Source organism: Nyctereutes procyonoides, unplaced genomic scaffold (genome assembly GCF_905146905.1).
Source record: "Nyctereutes procyonoides isolate TBG_1078 unplaced genomic scaffold, NYPRO_anot_genome, whole genome shotgun sequence".
NCBI classification, from domain to species: domain Eukaryota; kingdom Metazoa; phylum Chordata; class Mammalia; order Carnivora; family Canidae; genus Nyctereutes; species Nyctereutes procyonoides.
This window is the reverse complement of record NW_026575136.1, coordinates 10,444,501-10,465,928: the sequence shown is the minus strand read 5'-3', so window position 1 is coordinate 10,465,928 and position 21,428 is coordinate 10,444,501.

Genomic DNA, 21,428 nt, shown 5'->3' with positions numbered 1-21,428 from the left:
TGCTCCAGAGGTATCCCTTGTGGGCTACACATGCCCTCCTATTGTGGTTAAGCCTGAATTGCTGTGTGCAAGCTGTTGAGTGGGGCTAGTCCTTAGCTCACTTGGCTACAGTAACCCACTTTACCTGTTGAGGGTGCTGGGCAGTGTTTGTTCCCCAAGCTGTTGAGAGGTCTGACTGTAGCCCTATTGGGTTGGCTCTCAGGTGAGACAACTCTCAGCCTGGCTCTACAATTAGCTGCTAAGACAGTTGCAGGTATACCAAAGGGTAGGGATTTTTTCCCTACATAGTCCAGCTGCTTTAACTGGGGGTACACTGGTGTGTAGGTTTATTTTCCCTCACTTCAGGGTAGAGTTTGCTTTTTAGAAGTGCCTGCCAAGGTGGACAAGTTGGGTGGAACGGGACCACAGGAGAATGCTAGGGTGTGGCATGCTGTGTGACAAGATAGATGGAGATTTTTAGACCTGCTTTCACCCAAGCATTGAGCTATCTAAGCTTGGGGATGGCCAAAAAATTGACACCCACTGGTATTTTTTTTCCCCTAGAGAAATCTATAAATTCCTGCCCCTCTGACACAGGTCCTAAAATTAGCCTATAAATTTCCTTCACATATAGCCCAGGCACTTTTTAAACTACTGCTTCCATGCTTTGTCTTAAATTGAATAAATGCGCTGGCTCTTGAAGGGCAAAGAATGGGTTTTCTATAGCCCTCCAGCACTCCCACATTTATGCTCCACTGATTTTTTCTGAGCCAGAGACTAATCTTCTTAATGTGGGTTCCCATTGCTGGGAGTGTCCAGTTTAAGGGGTCTGATCCTTTCACTTTTCCATGCTTGTGGTATCTTCCTTGTTTGTGCTTAAGTTGTGCTGTGGATTTAATTCCCAATCATGCTTCTGTCCCTCATACTCTTTCCATGTGGCCTTCTGATGACTAATTGTGGAGATCTGTTCTATCAGTATTTAGGTTGTTTTCAGAGTGAGTTGCAATACATATGGTCTTGTTTATTGTGCCCATTGGAGAGACAAGCTCAGGATCCTCCCACTCAGCCATCATCCATGTACTCCCCATATTAAATATTTTAAATATCAATGTGGTACTACATCTAGGGACATTAAAAATTTGGCATTTGGAATAGCTGACCTTCATTTCTGACCTCACCTCTTTCGCTCACTTTTTCAGACTACATCCCAGAAAATTCTCTTTTCAGAAAGTGACAAAAAGCCCATAGGGGACTGCCAGCTTGACTATTGAGACTGAGAAGGAAGTGGAGAAGAACTTGATTTAGTTCCAGGGGCTTCTCAGCAAATATGGTTTCTCAAGAGAGTATAACAATAATTATAAGATTTAAATGTATATTCTTATCTATTCCAATGACTTTATGAGGAAAATTATGATTATTATCCCTTTTTATGAACAAGGAAACTAAGGCTCAAAACGGTACGGTGACTTTCCCAGGGTCATAGAGCCTAATCATTGGTAAATCTAGAGTTTGAACTTTGGCTTTCTAGTCTCATTCTTATCTGCTGTACAATCTTACTTCTCTAGTACATCAAACTGCTCCACTCCCAGGTAAAAGACATCCATATTTCAACATTTGGCACTCCTTGCTCACTTGCTTCCTGTTAGCCATGGATATCTTTTCAATAAATTCCCTGTTGAAGTTTGACAGGATGGGTTTCTGCTAACTTTTGCCTTTAACTGCATGTGCTGTATAGTAAGAAAAATTGAAAATAAATGAAATAAGATTTCAAGGCAATAATCTAGAGTAAGAAATGAAACTGAATAAAATGACCAACCAGAATGAAGAGACCAATTAGGCAGGACATAATGAAATAAAAATTATTAATAAATTGACAATGGGCAGGTATTAATGAAACAAAAGCATAACAAAGTAGACATGATCAATAAAAGCAAAAGATGGTTCTCTGAGTATGCCATATAAAAGAAAAGGTCCAATGAAAAATAAGCAACTACCTATGTATTGGTACAAGTGAAAACATTTAGTTATTACTATGGAGAAGATTTTTAAAATGTTAAAAGAAAAAGTACATTACGTGGCGATATAGAATACATTTTACAGCCTATGTATATTATTTATTTTATGGAATATATAAATGGTCGAAAATGATTCAGAAAAACTGGAAAAAATAGTCAATGATCTGTATTTGAAACAGTATCAGGGCAGCCCCGGTGGCTCAGCGGTTTAGCTCTGCCTTCAGCCCAGGGTGTGATCCTGGAGACCCGGGACCGAGTACCATGTCCAGCTCCCTGCATGGAGCCTGCTTCTCCCTCTGCTTGTGTCTCTGCCTCTCTCTTTCTCTCTCTCTCTCATTAATAAATTTTAAAAATCTTTAAAGAAATAAAAAAACAAAACAGTATCAGGCACACATAGTTGTAAAGGTGACTTTGAAAAACCATGAAAGAAATAATATTGTTTAAGTAATATTGTTTCAGAGTATTGACAAAAGAGGGCATCTCAGATCATTCTGTAAATCTAGGGGATTTCTGTTAATGAAAGAATAGTTTTTAAAAAACCCTGTAGATTTATTTTACATATGAATAAAATTTTAAAACTAAATAAAATATAATATAATAAAATTCAGTAACATCTTAATTATCATGCCACAGTAGGCTTTATCCCAGGAATGCAAGAATGGCTCAACGTTAGAAAATCAATGAATGTAATTTATTGAATTAAATAATTAAATACTGTTCTCACACCAGCCAAATCATTTGGTAAAATTTAATACTCTTTTCTAACTAAAACTCTCAACATAATAGAAGTGAAAGGAAATTTCCATAAGTAATAATAGGTGTCTCAGGGTTCTGTCTACAAAACAAAGGATATTCTGGGCATTTCAAGCAGGAATTTAATATATATATTCTATAATAAAAGAAATTGATTACTTTAAAACCATATTTAAAAAACTTATTAGCTGTTAGGGCAAGAGAAATGTAAGCTATGGAAAGTTAACCCTCAGATCTCAGGTTTGTCAGCAATTTTCAGGAAATTAGTAAATTGCTACTAACATCCTGGTTGGAAACTTCAGGAAACCACTGCTGCTGGTAACAGCTGTCTGTTGCGCTAAGTTGGTTTGTCTCCAGAGGGAATACTAGGAGTTGCTGTAGGATCTCCTATCTGCCAAAGTGCAATAATCTGCCCACTATTGTTGGAGGAGAAACCATGGCTTCGGCTTCCCTTCTACCCTCCAAATCTCACACAGGTGCTTCTCAGTGGTTGAATCTAAACTAGAAACTTGTAAGCAAAGAATTTTAGACAGTGCTGTTCCCAGGCTTCCAGTCCTGTGATATAGGGAGAGCATCAAAGGGAGCTGGGGTTGTATTGGCATAAACAGAAAATCTGTCACACTGAGGATCTGCAAACTCTAGAGCCATCTTTATAACCAATGATATATTAAAAATCTATCCAGTGAAGTTAGCCACAAGAGGAAGATGTCTACCAACATTGCTACTTTTAAAATTAAATTCCTAAAAAATGAAATATGGCAAAAATATTAGAGACGTTAATACTCTAAAGGGAGAGATAAACAGTCACAGTGTACACAATGGAAGTGTCCATCTGAAAATCCAGGAATTTGTAGTCAAAATATTTTAAGAGTTTCTACTAATAAAAAAATCAAAACCCATGAAGAAAATAAACATAATATATGTTAATAATTTATAGAACAAATAAAAGGAATGAATGAAATAAGCATTTCTTATCAGGGAGTTAAAAATTTAAACAAAAATGTGATACCAATCTCTTCCTTTAAGATTGACAACTATTAAAAATACTGCTGATATCCAGGATTTGCTATGTGTGAGCAACCACATATTCTTATATCTTGTGATGGCATTAGAAGTAGGCATGGTCTTTTTTGAGAGAAATTTGACTATTAAGTATATGTAGGAAGTCAGCAGTTTTAGTCCATATCTAACTGTAGGAAATTCATACTCATGCAAAAATATACATGTAAAAGGATGGTAATGGAAGCAGTGTTTTAAAGCACACTAAATGGAAATTCCATAAGTTTCTTTTTTTTAATTCCATAAGTTTCTATCAGTCAGGTGATTCTTAATAGTGATTTATGTATATTATAAAATATTCTTCAATCATTAAAAAGAATGAGCTATGTCCTTATAAACAGACTTGGAAAGATGCCAATATATAATTGTTAAATGAAAGTGGTAAGATGCAGAGCAGACCATATAATAAGGTTTCCTTTATATTAAAAAGCATGCATTTGCATATTTGTTCATACATTAGGGAAATGACCTGAAAAAGGGTGTTAAATGAAGTATTTAACTATTAAAATTGATTGCCCTTGGGGAAGAGTGAGATAAGGAGGAGGGAGGGTGTGTATTAGGGGGAGGGAGAAACAATATGACACTCTTTTTATTTGTTTGAAAATTTACGAATGAGAATGTATTACTCAGGTAATTGCTAAAAGTAGGAAAAATTAGTTGAATTCTCTAGTTCTCTCCATTCTATTCCATTCAGCCGGTGGTGGCTTTTTAAATAGCCTACCCCACAGGACCAAAACCTGGAGCATAAAATTCAGGGGCAGATGACTTTTCCTTCATCTGCTATGAACTACTACTCTTGCCTACCTGGATCCAAATTCGGTTTCATACTCAGTTCTAGAACTTTTGGTTCTGGCTCTTTATGTAGACTCTTTGTACTGGAATTTGGGACTTAGTTTCCTGCTCACTCCTAGGATCTAGGTTGAAAGAGAGAAGTTCTTCACTGTAATATCTACGGAGATACATATACACACAAACACACACACACACACACATTTATTTATTTATTTATTTATTTATTTATTTATTTATTTAAAGATTTTATTTATTCATGAGAGAGAGAGAGAGAGAGAGAGAGAGAGAGAGAGAGAGAGAGAGGGCAGAGACACAGGCAGAGGGAGAAGCAGGCTCCAAGCAGGGAGTGGGACTTGATCCCGGGACCCCAGGTGCTAAACTGCTGAGCCCCCCGGGCTGCCCAATAGTTATATTTTTTATACAATGTAATAGAATAGCAATCTTTCAAAACTGACTTGTCAGTTGACTGGCAAACTCATGTAGCCTTGTATGGTTTCTGTATTTTTCTACACTGTTTTTTCGACTGTGAAATGAGTAATTTGTAATTAATGATGCACATGCTGTTTTTCAACTTTATCACTTCATGGTATATAATTGAAGATAAAACCTGCTTTAAGTGATGGACATACCCTAGATACAGGTAGGCATATTTTGTTTAATTTTTGTATGTGTTATTAATCGCATACCAGTCATAGTCGTAGTTTGTATTGGATTATGGCAACAGAAGGCCCCAACTAAGCCAGCCTCTGAGGTCTTGAGACAGAATTCAGTATTTTCCCAGTAAAGCATGAAAAAACAAATAGCATTGTTTAATATACCAAACTAAAATGTAAAATTAGTAAAATCTATATTGTGTAGCCTTTGAATATCACATCTTAGTTTAGAAATTAGAATAGATTTCTTATGGTTTTTAATAGAGCACAATCAATAATTATGTTCTCAAATGATAAACTATGCATTAGTAGAATAAATACCTTAAATACAAAATGTTGACAAGCTTAATGTGTGAGAAAGAAAAAAGGGATATACCTAGAAAAAGAAAATTAATGGAATGAATACTGCAGCCTACACACTGTAAAGATGTACTTTTTCCTACTAACTTTATTGGTATCTCCCTTGATGTACAGGATTTATACTAGATCATAAATTTCAACTTCCATCTCCTACCATGGCACTTGACAATGACAAACCAATTTTGGTTGAATTGGAAATTCATTAGCAGATGAGGTCAAAATAAATATGGTTTAATTTCACCAATTAGGGGAAGTAGCCACAGAGAGAGTATATTTTTTCTGTCAGGCTGATAAGCATTAATATCATCTATCCTTCTTACTTCTAAATTCAATCCAATTCCAGGTCCATGTGTATGCGTGTGTGTATTGATGAGGGAGGACTTAATATTTTTAAATTTACTTAGAAAAGCAGGAAGAAAAAACACCTAGAGATTTTTAAGAATAAGGAGGAAGTACTTATACTGCCAGATTCTGAAGCCAATTATAAAGCTAAAATAATTGTAGTATATTTGCACTTGTTTCACAATAGATGGAAAAATTTAAAAGAACAGAATTGAAAGCCAAGAAAGAGACCTAATGCATAATAAGCATGTTCCATCAAATCGGTGGCAAAAGATGAAATAGTTGGTTGATGGGTGCTGAAATATTTGGTAAGATATTTTAAAAGTTACTGGAATAAGTTTCAGAAGAATTAAGTATAAAACATTAATTTAAACAACTAGGTAAAAACCTACATGATGCTGGACTATCAAAGGGTCTTTAAAACATGACATCAAAAGGAGAAACCATAAGTGAAAGAGAGAAATTTGACTCTTAAAAGACTTCCTATGGCAAAAAGCAACATAAATCTTGAAAAGGCAAGTAGCTGCCTGGAAAATGTATGTGTATCACAGTACTAATTATTCTTAATAAAAATAAGTTATTTCTCATCAGTTTTTAAAAACAACAAACAAACATCTAACCACTCAGTAGGTATCACGCAAAGGAAATGAATTGAAAAATCATAAATTAAATAAAAATGGCCAAGAAACATTAAAAATGATTTTTTTTACTGTTGATGAAAAAAGCTCACATGGCAAATGCTTTAATTTTCCCATCATTTAAGAAGTAGCAATGTATTTATTGTAACACTTTAAAATAAATGATTAGACACCTAAAAAGGTGAAAAAATTGGCGAATGCAAAAGTGAGTAACAACAACAACAACAACAACAACAAAACAAACAGGAATGTAAGGCAAAATGAGAAGGAAGATTACTATGCAGTTGTCTAATTTTCTAAATATAAGTCACCAGTATGACTAGGGACTTCCCATTTTCAGAGAAAAAGTTAAAAATAACATAAGTTTATAAGTCACATTATCCATGATATAAAGGCAAAGCAGTGGACAGCTATCCTATTACTGGGAATATGTATCATGAGGTCGGTCCTTAAAAGTAAATTCAGTAAATCGAGTAAATTCTAGAAGCTTTCTGAGTTCGTGTATTGCATTCTCTAGTAAGGTATTCCTAAACTAAGATATCAATATCTTGGTTTTTAAAAATGAGATTCATCTTCAACTTCTACCTGCCTGCATTCCTGAAAACAATACTATGTACCCACTCATGCTTAAATTATTTTTGATGGTAATCGTTATGCTCAAAACTTGTCACTTTTCTTCCATTTACAAAATTAGTTTTTAAATGTTGATTGCACTAGTTGGGATATCATTTACACTGTGGTAATAAATCACTTACTTGATGTTTTAATATTTATGGTATGTCTATATTTGGACAAAAATTACAAGGAATTGCTTTTTGGGAAAAAAAAGTGCAAGAAAGGTAAATGTGTGGTTCTGTGGAATGATGGTTAGTCTTAGCAATTTGAGAGTTCCGCCATTCTCATCACAGCTGATGTTACTCCTCATGATGATCTAGAGAAGTTCAATAGCTTTAGTTGTATTCAAATCTTTTCAAAAGCCTCTTCCTCTAAAGACTGGATCATTTTTGATCTATAGATCATGGAACAAAGAAAGTTCTGTCAGGACTCTGGTGAGTCTTTGGGACATCCATTCTGTGTCTGCGTGTTAGGAGCACTGGCAATTTTTTGATTCATGAAATTGCTCTTAGAAAGCATTTGGGGCCCTAAATGACCAGATGGGCTATCCACATCTGTTTACCCCTCAGGATTTAAACACTCTTACATCATATGAGCCTTAATTACTTTATGGTAGAGTTCTTAGTCCAGAAAGCAGCCATGGTGTTCATAGGAACTCCCAGTTTGATCCAAAACCTGAATGGGTTTCTATAACATGAAGAGAAAAGTCATCATCAGCAACATTCAAAATTATACCAATATCTGAGCAAAACAGAATCCAATTTCTCTAAACTTACTTTAAAATATTTACTTTTTTTGGGATGCTTGGGTGGCTCAGCAGTTGGGCATCTGGCTTTGGCTCAGGGCCTGATCCCAGGATCTGGGATGGAGTCCCACATCGGGCTCCTACAGGATGCCTGCTTCTCCCTCTGCCTGTGTCTCAGCCCCTGCCCTCTGTCTCTCATGAATAAATAAACTTAAAAACCTTTTAAAAATTTTAAAATATTTACTTTTTTGATATCTAGCCATTCTTTCAGATACCTGAACCCCCTTTTGGAAATGAATTACTCCATTACTTTGCTGTAGATGGCCTCAAGGTAAGTTCTGAATGTTTCCTGTAATTTCATAAAGAACAGGACATATGGCATGCTGTACTGGAAAACTAGCTATCTGAAAGAGAGAAAAGCCTCGGTTCGTAGTGTTTGCTGATGTCTTCCCCCATGGCCGATTAGCAACCAACACTTTGTCAACCAGTTCATAAATTCCTGAATATTTAACATTCGGCTGTGAACAAGAACTCACTGGCACGCACACACCCTGTGCGTGCGCACGTGCATGTAAATGGCAGTCCCTTTGGAGGTAGTATTGAATCTGTTTAGGATTCTGAGAGCTAAAAAGAAAAGATAAAGGTAGACTTAGAATCATCTAGGGATTTTTTTTTCCAAATTTACTTGCAGACTGTTAAAACTCATCCCTACTAATCACCTAGGTCTTTTAAGAAATATTTGAAAGCTTTGCCATGAAACTTTAGCTTTTAAAATATCATTTGCATTCTTTTGGCCTCTGTAATACTTATCCATTTAAATATATCATTGGCTGCTCCCTCTCCCTGTACTAGCAGGCAGTTTCTTTTAGTCTAACAGCGTCTGTAGATAGCATTGTCTTGGTGCAGGCTCAGGTTGAATGGTGGGTGACTCGAGGTGAATATTTTTCATAGTTTTAGCTGCAAATAAGCAGGGAAAAGGGAGGACAGAACTTTTATTTTCCTTCCTTCTTGTGGGTTGTTCTGTGCCTGGAGAACAGAGTTCAGGGTGATGGATAGAAAGCTAAGCCATCACCAATGCTGAATATCCATGAGCTTAGATGTGCTGCTAAGATGAGGATCTATAAAGACATTGGTTTTACACTCAAGAAAATTATAATATTAGTGTTTCATCAAGACAGAGGCATGTGTATCTGGGCGTTTAGGTGTCCAACCCTAGAACTTAATGTTGGAATTTGGTAGAAATAAGATTAGAGCACAAGACTGGTGTTCACTCTTAACCTCCATTGGCCAAATGGAGGCACTTTTTATTTATATATCAGAATAGCATGAAGTCCTAGGGACAGAGTAGACACTTGTAAACATTTATTTATTAGAATGTCACTTTTCAGTAATAGCCAATACTAATGGCTAACAATGGGTAAGTCATTATGTTAGGTACTGTGCTATATGCACTCTGTATTACTTTGTGTAGTTCCTACAACTCCATGAAAGAGCTATATTAGTACTGGCTTATAATTTAAGAAAACTAGGGCTTATCCAAGTTGAGGACTGGATTCAATTTAAAATTATTTTTATGTTTTCAAACCTATATGTCAATTTATAAATTTACGTGTGATTAATTTGCATAGCATGGGGATAAAGTGATAATACACATATCAGTTAGGTACTGTTAATTTAAGTTTGGAATGACATGGTTTAAACTGCTTGCCAAATTTGGGGTGTGAAGGGTTTTCTCAGTGGCAGTTTAGTTTGAGGGCGTTGCTTGATCGCCAAGCCAACAGCATGTGACATTACTCTCATCATAATGCAGTGAATTCTTGGCCAGCATCCATAATCCTTTCCAGTTACTATGTGCACCTTTAAGTATTCTGGGATTATGTTTTATGGATTCCTATGTCCATAACTCAAGTGAAAATATGACTGCAAAATGCAATGTGAACCAGGAATTCCACAGATAAAGAAATAAAACAGACTGACATCAATGGATTAAAAATTCAGGCTCTCTTAGATGCACTTAAAAGATGAATTAATAAATATTATTGGTTTCATGCTTCACCTTTGTATGCAGTACTTTGTGTGCAAGAATTCCTAATAGTTTCATGCCTTATGTCTATTACAGATCTATTGGACATTTTCAGGAACTGTGTTTCTGTTCATGAATAAACATTTTTAATGTTAATATATTTACATAAACTATTTACAGTTCATTTTGATGTGATGTGGAAGAAAAATGGGGCACAATTGGCCTTTTTTTTACTCTACCAAAGTGTATCTCATTTTCTTTCTTATGTAAAATTTCAGTTTGATTTAAGTGTTTTTGAATCACTTGCCACTTTCCAGGAAACTACCCAAAATGTAAATTGAGAGATGTTAATATATATGTCATTGAGTTGTTTTTTAAAAACCACAGCCCTGAAAAAGAAAAATCAAACATAATAAATAGAGAAGTTTCTAATCAGAATCTGAAGAATCCAGTAAAATGTAATTAGGCAATTCTTATTTTCTTTTTGCTTTTGAAGATTTTTTTAAAATTTATTCATGAGAGACAGAGAGGCAGAGACACAGGCAGAGGGAGGAGCAGGCTCCCTGTGGGGAGCCCGATGCAGGACTAGATCCCAGACCCTGGGATCACACTCTTAGCCGAAGGCAGACACTCAACCGCTGAGCCACCCAGGTGTCCCAAGAATTATTTTCTTTCGGGAAAAAGTATTCTGATGTTTTTAAAAATGTATTTATTTGAGAGAGAGGGAGGGAGGGCATGCATGGGGGGGGGAGGAGCAGAAGGAATAAGAGAAGCAGACCCCCATTGAGCAGGGAGCATAACATTGGGCTCTATCCAGATCCTGAGATCAGGACCTGAGACAAAGGCAGACACTTAACCAACTGAGCCACCCAGCTGCCCCAATATTCTGATTTTTTTTTTTAAAGAAAGATGACATTTTCTCAGATAAGGTCAATTGTGATAACTTCTTATGAGAATGCATTATCAACAGAACCTTAAACAATATAATATTTTCATCTTCAGCTTTATAATGATGTGGTCAACAAGTTTTATATACAGATGGTCTTCATAGGACTGTTTTTTTAGTGTCTTCCCTCAACAATCCAAGGACATAAATAAACACTGTTGGGAGGAGATTTACCTACTATAGTTCAGGGATGTATGAAATAATGTATGAAAAGTTAACAAATAATACAAAGTAGCATATAATCACATGTACAATCACATGTTTTCCTGTAAGAAAGAAGTTCTAAACTTTGGTCAGAGAAAAAAAAAGATAGTGCTGGTGTTGTAAGTCTTCAGGGAGAAAATAAGGCTGGACACTTGACCTAGGCTTTGAAGACAAAGTATAAATGAATAGATACTGGTAGAGAACTAGGAATATATATGCTAAGAGAGAGTTAAGGTTATCATGCCATAGAGATCAAGGGTAAAGAATGACGAAGAACTTTATCTGAATAAAACATATAATTTCTAGTAAAAAATGGTATCTGGAAAACATAGTTTCTAGATTATAAGGCCCATGAGGGTACATATTGTGTCTGGATTGTTTCCTTGGTACCTAGGATAGTACTTGCTATGGCCACATGGTAGGAGTTTTATACATTTTTTTTTTTTGCCTGACTTTTGATACCTGAGTTAAAGATCTATATGTGAAGTTGGTCCACATAAGTAATTTTAACCCCAGTACAGTGGAAATATCATTACAATAAAAATCAAATTTCCTGAGTTCATATTCAGACTCTGTTGTATAATTTCCAGTTGTATAACTTTGACCAATTTTTATTAACTTTCTGAACGTTAGTTTCCTCAAGCATGCCAGATCCATTAGGAAGATGAGAAAAGATAGCATTTGGGGAAGAACTTTATAAGCTGTTTTGTATTCTCTCATTTAAGATACTATTAATAAAACGAAGAGTCCTGGTTTAGTTGCTCTGCTTATGCTTTATCTGGATGGCGGAGATTGTTATATGTTCATCCTTATGCTGTCTTCCTTTTCTAGGCATACAGCTACACTACATTTCCCAGTTTTCTTTCTTTGCAATTACGTGGAGCCATATAACTGAGTTCCAGCCATTGAGATATGGGTGAAGTTAATGTGTACCAATTCCAAGCCTGCCCAAAAAAATCTCTGATGCAACCTTCCACATTTTCTTTTCTTCTTTTATTTGCATAATGAAGAAGACTCTGAAGATCTAGAAGGTAGAAGCAAAAGATAAAACTTGGGTCCCTAACTTATCACCTAATGGAAAGCTACCCAAAGAGGGAACTTGAGAAGGAATATCCACATTGGATAGCTGCATGAACTAGACTTCTGTTGCATTGAGAAAGCTGGAATTTCAGGATTGCTTTCATAGTGGTGATCCCATCTAACTTAAAAAAATAAAGCAAAAGGTCACTGAAGATCTTGATTAGTAGCATCATGTAGAAAGTCATATTTGGATGAACAATTATGTGGTGATATGCAGTAGGCCTTGAAAAGGAAACAGAGTAGATAAGATTAAAGGGGAATCTTGTGAAGATTAAGTGTCACGTGCTTCAATTTGTACAGGTGTAAATGGTGTAAATATGCAGAAGCAGGTATACTGTATACTTGGTAGATGATCTGAAATAAGAGTTGAGCTCTATACTAGCTTGACTTGGCAGTTCCTGGGGAAATTAGTGATAGAAGCTATTATTGGGGGAAAAAGCAACAGCTTGATCTTATAGTAGGGTGGTTGATTTTGTCCAGCTACTGGAGCTGGCTTGGCTAGGAGCTGAGAAACTGTGCCTTCAGAAGAGATGTCCTTTCCCACATTTTAGTTCATTTCATCTGACTTTTATCTATTTATCCTTATGATAATAAGGAATCAATGGACAAATAGATCTATCTTCATGCTGAGCTTCCTGACATGTGAGGTGGGCACCAGCAACCTTTACTATAAATCCTTTCACATGCTCTGGTTATCTTTCTATAAGGATATATTTTTTCATCTTTTTTTTAAACATGTAATTTATTTTGTTGGTTTTGATAGATATTTAGGCAAACTCATCCTTATGCAAACGCAAGCTTTGGCTAACAATAGGAAGAGAATTCTAAGCAAAAAATTTATATATCAGCACTATCAGGAAGATGCACTAAATTTATGTTTGTCCTTTTTATTGATGCACTATGTCTGAAGAGCAAAGTCTAAGAAGGTAGTTTTCTTGATCCTTAGAAAGTCAATTAATATTGAGAGAAACAGACATGCAAACAATTTAAATACTGCATAAAGAAAGAATTTGAAAGGTCCAAAAGTTCTTTGAAATGGCTACCATTGAATTCTGGTTGGACAGTTGAGGAAAACATCACACAGAAAAAAGGCATGAAAATACTGACAATGATATTGATGACAATAGTTTTATGCAGGCTTCTAAGTATGAGCCAAAAACACACCTATGAAATAGATGCTGAAACTGATTCAGAGAAGATGAAGAGTTTGGTAACAATCAGAGAGCGAATAGAAAGTGAAATTGAGATTTAGACTCACATGTATCCCATTCCATATATTAGTCAAATCCAAAAGTAAGTCACATATTTGGAAAATGAGTAACAATAAAAGCAATGAATATTCTGAACCATGAGCATGAAGATTTAAAGGAGACAGAGCTCCTACCGTAAGGGTTAGGCAAGGCTTTCCAGAAGGGCAGCAAAAAAAAAAAAAAAAAAAAAAAAGCGCGTGCTATTCTTTTATTCAGTCAAAATCTCATGTAATGTGAGCTTTTCACAATTCATATGGCCAACGTGAAGCTCTCATCGAATGTCCTGACCCAGCTTACAGGAGAAGATGAAGGTTTTATATATAAATATGTTATCTGCCACATTCATCCAATATTTCCACTAGCTTGTGTAAAAACAAAACCCATCTCTATTAAGAACAAGTTATAGTCTCTGTGCTATGATTTCTGTAATCTTATTTCCAATTCACTAATGCAAGGCTTTTTCTCATGAAAGATCAGCTCATTATTGAGTCATCTCCAGTCTAAGGTGCTATATGCACAACACTCACTGAAATGGATCAATTTATTTTAGGAGTGAGAATGTGGAAACCAAAGGTCACGGGCACTTGGCTTCATTTATTTTCTGGACTTAAAATCTATTAATTATATATCCTATATTCAAGCAACTGCAGAGAAAAATGCTTTATACCTTTAGATTTTTAAAATGTGTTTTAGTAGATTATCTCAATTTCTGTTGAGGGAACAACATGTGTTTTGGAGTTGTAATTATGTATAATTTTATCAATTTCCATGTTTTATGCAGTATTGTGCCCTAAATATCTAATATAAGTGTAAAATGAAAGTTTAATTAATTAATCATTTTATCCTGGCACAAGACAGCACTCAGCCTACTTCTTTGCAATGACAGGAGATAGACCTTTATTGGGGATGTTAACAGGGGTCTCAAACTATAGCCTGCAGGCCTAATCGGGTCCACTGTCTGATTTTTTTATAGTGTTTCCAAAGTGTCATTGGAACTCAGCCAGGCTCATTCCATTGCATATTTTCTATGGCCACTTTCACTCTATAATGGCAGATTTGAGTAGACCATATGGTCCACAAAGCCTAAAATATTTACTATCTGGTCCTTTACAGCAAGTTTGCCAAGCTCTGGCGTGGTTCAGGAAATGTTATATTTTAATCTTCTTTGCCTATTCCCAAACCCAGGAAGAACTTGAAATTTTTATAAGTAGAGTTGATAAGACTCTAACAGTTGGTGCAAAATAGAGAGAGGAGCACAGTGTCTGAAGACAAAAAGGCTTGGCTTAAGGCTTGATTTAACTGTTTTCTACCTGTGTGACCATAGGCAAGTTATTCATCTTTCCTAAACCTCAATTCTTCTGTTAGTGATACATATATAATCTCTATCTCATATGTACATATTAAAAATTATATATTTATAGGCAATACCGTTGCGACTGTGAAAACAGATTATTTTAGAGTCACCTCGGTTCACATTAGTAGTTTTCAGTCAAGTTTTGGTGATACCCTAAGAAGTCTCCATCTCAAGACTAGCTCTGTAGTGTTGTTTATTGAATACTTAATATTCAATTTGAGAGTATACTGTGTTACTCTTAGGGGAGTTAATGAAAGCTTTTCCAAGCCAAACTGAGAATTCATTGAAACAACTAAAATGTTTGGAAGTCAATAGGTTAGACTCTAGTTGTATAAATGTAAGTCAGACCTTGATCTCAAGAAGTTACAAGACAGGAGACAGAACTTAAATTTTATGTGTGGTCATAGATAAGTGGTTAACACACAAGGAATTGCATCATGTTACAAGGACGTTACCAAAAAAAAAATTCTTGGGGTTGGATGAACCCAGAATATAACACAAATCAGATCTACTTTGTAGAATCAAAGATTTTATAGAAGTGGAGAAATTTTGGATAGACCAAAAAGAGAAGGGAAAGTAGAACATTCCATGGAAATGGGATAATAGGAACAAATGCAGAGAAGTAGAAAAGCACAGAAGTATTCTGATAACCGTGTGTTATGACTAGAGCAGAGATAGACAAATAATACTAGTGAAAGACAATACTGGAAAAGAACACTGGACCAATGTTCTTGGGAACCATAAAGCTAGAAAATACTGTCATTGTCCAGCTGAGTAAAAAGGGTTTACATTGTGTGAAGATGCTGGAAATGACAAAGAAGGGACCACTTTAATAAATATAACATTTTTGAGTATTTATAGACACTCTTCTCTTCTAGTCCTTACAATCTGCCTGTGGTAGATATTAGCTCCAAGGAATAGTTGAGGAGAGGGAGGCTTAGAGAGACTGAAGACAAGTAGTGAGGGGAAGTACTGAGATTCAAATGCAGATGTTTGAGTTCTAAGTCCATTGTTCCTATTTTATATCACATTGCTGCTTGGATGAAGAAAGCAGGGAGGGAGAGGATTTTGAGGTAATTCTGTGGCTTCTGACCTCGGTGGGAATTTTGACTTATAAAGAACTGCCTTAGGAGGAGAAAAGGAGAACTTTAACGTAGAACCTATGGCACGTGGAGGGTTGCTGGATGAACCAATAGGTATATTTAAAAATCACTAAACTCTACCTCTGAAACTAACAATACACTATAGGTTAATTGATTTTAAATTTAAAAAAAAAAGACGAACAGTAGGAAATCTAGTTCAAGGGCTCCGATGACCAAAGCTGAAGTCTTTTTCCTAATCTACAAGCCTCGTAAACCTTCATTTATATCCTCAGGCTGCCCCTTCTTCTATGTCTTTTCAGTCTGTTTCAACTATCTGGATCCTCCTATTAGCGACTGGAAGGTCACAGAACTTTAAAAAAGAGGGGAGAGATAGGAAGACAGACTGCCAATATGTGCATTCTAGGTCCATGTGCTTCTGTCTTCATCTACCCTCTGGAGTTGGGGGTGGATGTGCTGATTTTATGCCAACCTGTCTGTACTTTCCTTGGGCAGCTTTGGGCATATGACTGATGGACAGGAACCATTACAGAGTTGTTTTCTTGATTCTATCAGAGGTCTGTTATCTTTCTGATTGTGAGACATACTAGAAGGACCTGAGGGTGCCTGTGGAAATACTTGGGGAAGTAGAGTAAGTTGTGAAAATACATGGCAAGTATAGACGAATTTCCTTAAAAAAATAAAAATAGATTGCCCACAAAGTGCAAAATTTCCTAACTTACTGTATAGCCTAAGCATGGACAATTAGTAGCCCAGGAGTCTCAATATTTCACTGAACACATCTTGGACAAAGCATATCTTGGACAAAGGTTTTTTTTTGTGCAGTGGAACAGAACAGATTCTTGATCAGACTAAGAATCAAGAAATCCAGGGGTTGGCTTTGACTAGATGAGTGATTGTTCTAATGTAGCCAAATTCCCTGAGTTGCTAAAAAAGAAAATATTACAATAAAAATGGAAGCGTACTCTGAAGGAGGTCTACAAAGAGCTTTTCTTTCTTTGGTGTCTATATTATTTTACTATCCTAATCCTTTTTGTTTTTCTCTCCCTGTTTTGTTCTCTCATACCTATGCCAGCTCTTCCAATCCTGAGCCAAGGGGTAAATTTAGCAAAATGTATCCTTTCATAATCACTGCATCTCAACTGCCTGAAAGGGTCAAAATTCGTATAACAACAACTTACTTTTGAACCTGTGTATTTCTTTAAATAAAAGGCAAAACCCTAATATAATCCTACAGCATTGACATAGGAGAAAATTACTATAATTATGCAAATTAAAATAAGTCAACAAGTTTCAGAACACAATGCACGATAAGTAATGTTTTTAAAAATAACAGTCACTGAGCCTGGTCATTTGCACTTAATAATAGGCTCAGGAGGGAGCCTAGTGTCTGGGGAGAAACAGCTGTGGTAATAGATGTATTATGGCTTTGATAGGTTCTCTGTAGTAGTTTTATTTCTGTATTTGCTTTATATTATAGAATGCTCCTAGAGTGCCCTGCTATTGAAATTCCCATCATACCCAGGGCTTTAATTAAGTGATTGGATTTGACAGAACTTGAATTGAGGAGGCCCACCACTATGTCAGTTTATGCCAGGATGATATTATCAGAGAGCTGGCAAGTACATGCTTAGACCTTAATTTATGTCTTGAGCTTTTTCACTGTGTAACATAAGGAACACATGCCTCATGTGATTATAAAAGGCATTGAATTTGGCTTATCACAGTTACATGGTCTTCATAAAGTCCAAAAGACAGGATGATACAAAGTGGGTATTTGAGCATTGTGAGTAATGGAAAGCATATGAATTTTGAAACTGGAACTCCCAGATTTAAATCTCAGATCTACCACTCATTACTGGATCATCTTGAGTAAAAGACCCAATTTTTTAGAGCCTCACATACCTCTTTTTAAAAAATGTTACTCCAGCTACCCTAAGACTAATATGAAAGTTTAATATCATAATGTAAATAAGCTCTGAAGCTAGCAGATATGGGGTAGAAGATTGATAAAGGTTATTTCCTCCCCCTGACCCCTCATTTGAAATTGGTTATTGCTTGTTAGGAGTATTTTTCCGTTTCTTTCCATCTGTGAATCTTTGAGATATAGGAGCTGTCTCTTGGGTTTAGGACAAATTTGGCCATGAGGGCCCTAGGTTGGCAGGGTTGTAACCACTTTAATGCATTTTGGAAAAACATGAAACAACCCCATTTGCAGCAGGTTGGCCTGATGGCTTTCTTCTCACAGCTCAGTCCATCCCACATAGACCTTATCAAATTATGTGTCAATGCTTTATCCCAGTGGAACTGGAAGCAGCTGCAACATGCTAGTAGAATGTCAAATACTGATCACATACACTGATTTGTGGTTTTCCTGTCTCTGAAACATCTTGTTGCAAACCAGCTCCTACTTCCTGGGTAACAGGAAACACACTCATTTCATAATGAGTAACAGCACTCACTTCAGTCCAAACCAAACCTAAGTCCAAAGTTCAGAAGTACAGAATTATTTGGTTTAACATATGTTGCTCATAGCCCAGGCACATAAGGATCAATGGTTTCATTTCCATCTCTTTTTTTTTACCTTTTGTAGTGCAAATGCAAGGCTTTGTCATGGGTTTCATGATTGATAAAGTAAAAATATATATATATATAACAAATGTTAACATAGTGGATCAGCTAAAACATTCTTCTACCAAAGACAAAAATAGGCAGGTAGACACTAATTCAGGCCTAGTTGGGCTATACACCCTTGACAAAGCAGGCAGACAAAATGTTGTGCCACCAGCATCTGTGAAGAGTGTCCACCTTTGGGAGATATTATATTTCTAATATTTGTTAATCCGGATAGAGGTGCAATGATCCTACAGATTAGAGTCAGTCTTGGGAAAGACATGATGTAGGAAAGCTTAACCTTGTCTCAGTATTTTCCTCACGTTGGGCTCTCTTTCCATTTTCTTGGGTACCTGTAGCTTGAATCTGGCCTTGGGATTCTCTAACAAAACTCAAAACTCCTATTCCTTCTCTGTCTCTCCTCTTGCAAAAGTCTGATATTCATCATCAGTGTAATGACTGTTAATCTTCTAGAGGCATCTGTATGTTAACAGACACAATGCCCTGAACATCTTTCTTATGGTAGGATCTTAAGTAACAGGGATATGGGATTAAAACAATTTGAGGCAGGCACCCCCTTTCTACACTATTCAAATCCTGTCACTTGAGTTATAAGATGCTCCAGAAACATGGGAATAGGAGTTACAAACCTTCTTTACAAACTTGCTTTTAAGTTACATTCTTTTAAACTATGATGAATATTGAGATTAAAAACAAATCAAAAAAGATCCCAAAGTACATGATGTATTAGTTTACAGCAGAACACTTCTTCTACTGAGAATGACAGAAACGTTGGACAAAATATAAAATGTTTGAAGAATTTGGAGAACAGCTGAGACAATTGAGGGGTGAAGGGACTAGAAAAGTAATTATTGAGAGATGATCTGATATTTTGTAAGTTGTTTTCTTCCTGGGGATATTTACCAATTCTTGGCCTATGGAGGGAGGCTAAGAATCTTGCAGAGGGCTGCAGCAATGAGTCAGAGAACCCAGCAGAACTTCAGATAATGTCACAGGGTGAGAGGGAAAAAAATTGAAGTACAGAGTAATGAAGGTGGCCAAGACTTGAGGGATCAAGATACTGGAGAAAGGAAAAGTACCCTGAGAGAAACCCAACCTTTCCAGATTCTCCCTTGTGGTATTTGTGAAATTCTTTAGGTAGAACAAGTGTTTACGAAACATACTAGAAAGTCTGAAAAGCAGTGTGGGATTTGGTATCTCTTGGAGCTAAAGAAGCAAAAAAAAAATTGGAGTCATGATCTCTCAAGCAGGAAGAGTTCACCAGTCTCTCACTAGGAACTTCTTGAAGGTACGCAGTGGGAGTGGTGAACCAGACTTTATAAATAAAGGTTCACAAAATCTGTAACCCAGCATTGGCTTTATCTCCCTGCTTGGACTCCACTCATCCACACCCAGTTCCTAAGTGGCACCTCCAAGTGCATACAATTTTTCTGTGTGGAGAAGTTTTACCAGTTGCTTTTGGCTTTTAATAAAATAAGAGAATCTGACTTAAATGGTAAGAGATAATTTTAGGCACACTGATGAATCTCTAGATTTACATGGTGTTAAAGCTTAACCTATATGCTTCATGACCTCCCCCCCCCCCCAAAATCAGCCAATCATTCAAAAAGTATTAGTGCTACCACTCTGTTCCAAGTATTAGTCATTTACAGGGGTGTATAGCAGAAAAGGCATACAAGCCAATTCCCTGTCCTTGAAGAATTCACAGTCTACTGGAGAAACCATATACATTACACATTGAGCCCAATCAGGAATACTGTGCACATGCCTAACACTTTCCTGCCATCCTAGAGAGTCAAATTATTGTTACAAGCTTTGTAGGGAGAAAGATAGGGGGTAGGAAGATAGGGGGTTGTGGGGGACATAGCTTCATGGGCTTATTAATGTTGGGCAATGATAATGTACTAGGATGAAGGCAGTAGGATAAACCCGTCGATTTTTGAGTGTCCCTACTGGAGTTTTAGGATTGAATGTAAGTTATCTCTTTGTCTACATCTACGTTAAAACATTCTCACTTCCTCGATCCCAATCAGTGCTATGTGAAATGTTGTATTAAATGTGGAGTCTAGGGGCACCGGGTTGGCTCAGTGGTTGAGCGTCTGCCTTTGGCTTAGGTCATGATCCTGGAGTCCCACATCAGGCTCCCCACGCAGGAAGCCTGCTTCTCCCTCTGCCCATGTCTCAAACTCTCTCTGTGTCTCTCATGAATAAATAAATAAAACCTTAAGTATATATATGTTTATGGAGTAATATATATGTTTACGTGGACTAGGGACCATAAAGATTAACATCATCCTGCTTGTGGTGTTTCTCCTTTCGTGCTGTGGGTCCTAACAGTACATCCTTTCTCCCCACGTGTAGCGATAACTGCATAAATGTGAGTATTCCAAGGACAGGGCTTTACACTATTTTGAAAATGCCAGAAAGTTAGTAAAGAATAGTGGGAGTTTCTGTCATTTCCCAGCTGATTCGATTAAGGACTAGAGCACTCTCTGGCCTATTCTGCATATAATTAATGGTAGCAGAGTGAGCGGGCAATGATCAAGTTTGGGTGAGTGGGTTTCAAAGTAGGTTAGGTTAAATTAGGCAGAGACTTGCTACAAAGGAAAAGGTTTGTCAAAGGTTGCCATCTGACTTTTTTTTAAAATTGGAGTTCAATATGCCAACATATCACATAACACCCAGTGCTCATCCCGCCAAGTGCCCCCCTCAGTGCCACCATTTGCTTCGACGTGGATGGAACTGGAGGGTATTATGCTGAGTGAAATAAGTCAATCGGAGAAGGACAAACATTATATGGCCATTTGACCTTATCAAACTAGAAACCTACTACTTGAAAGAGGTGGTCTAAATAGAGCAGTGGGACTTCTGAGCATCAGATAGAAG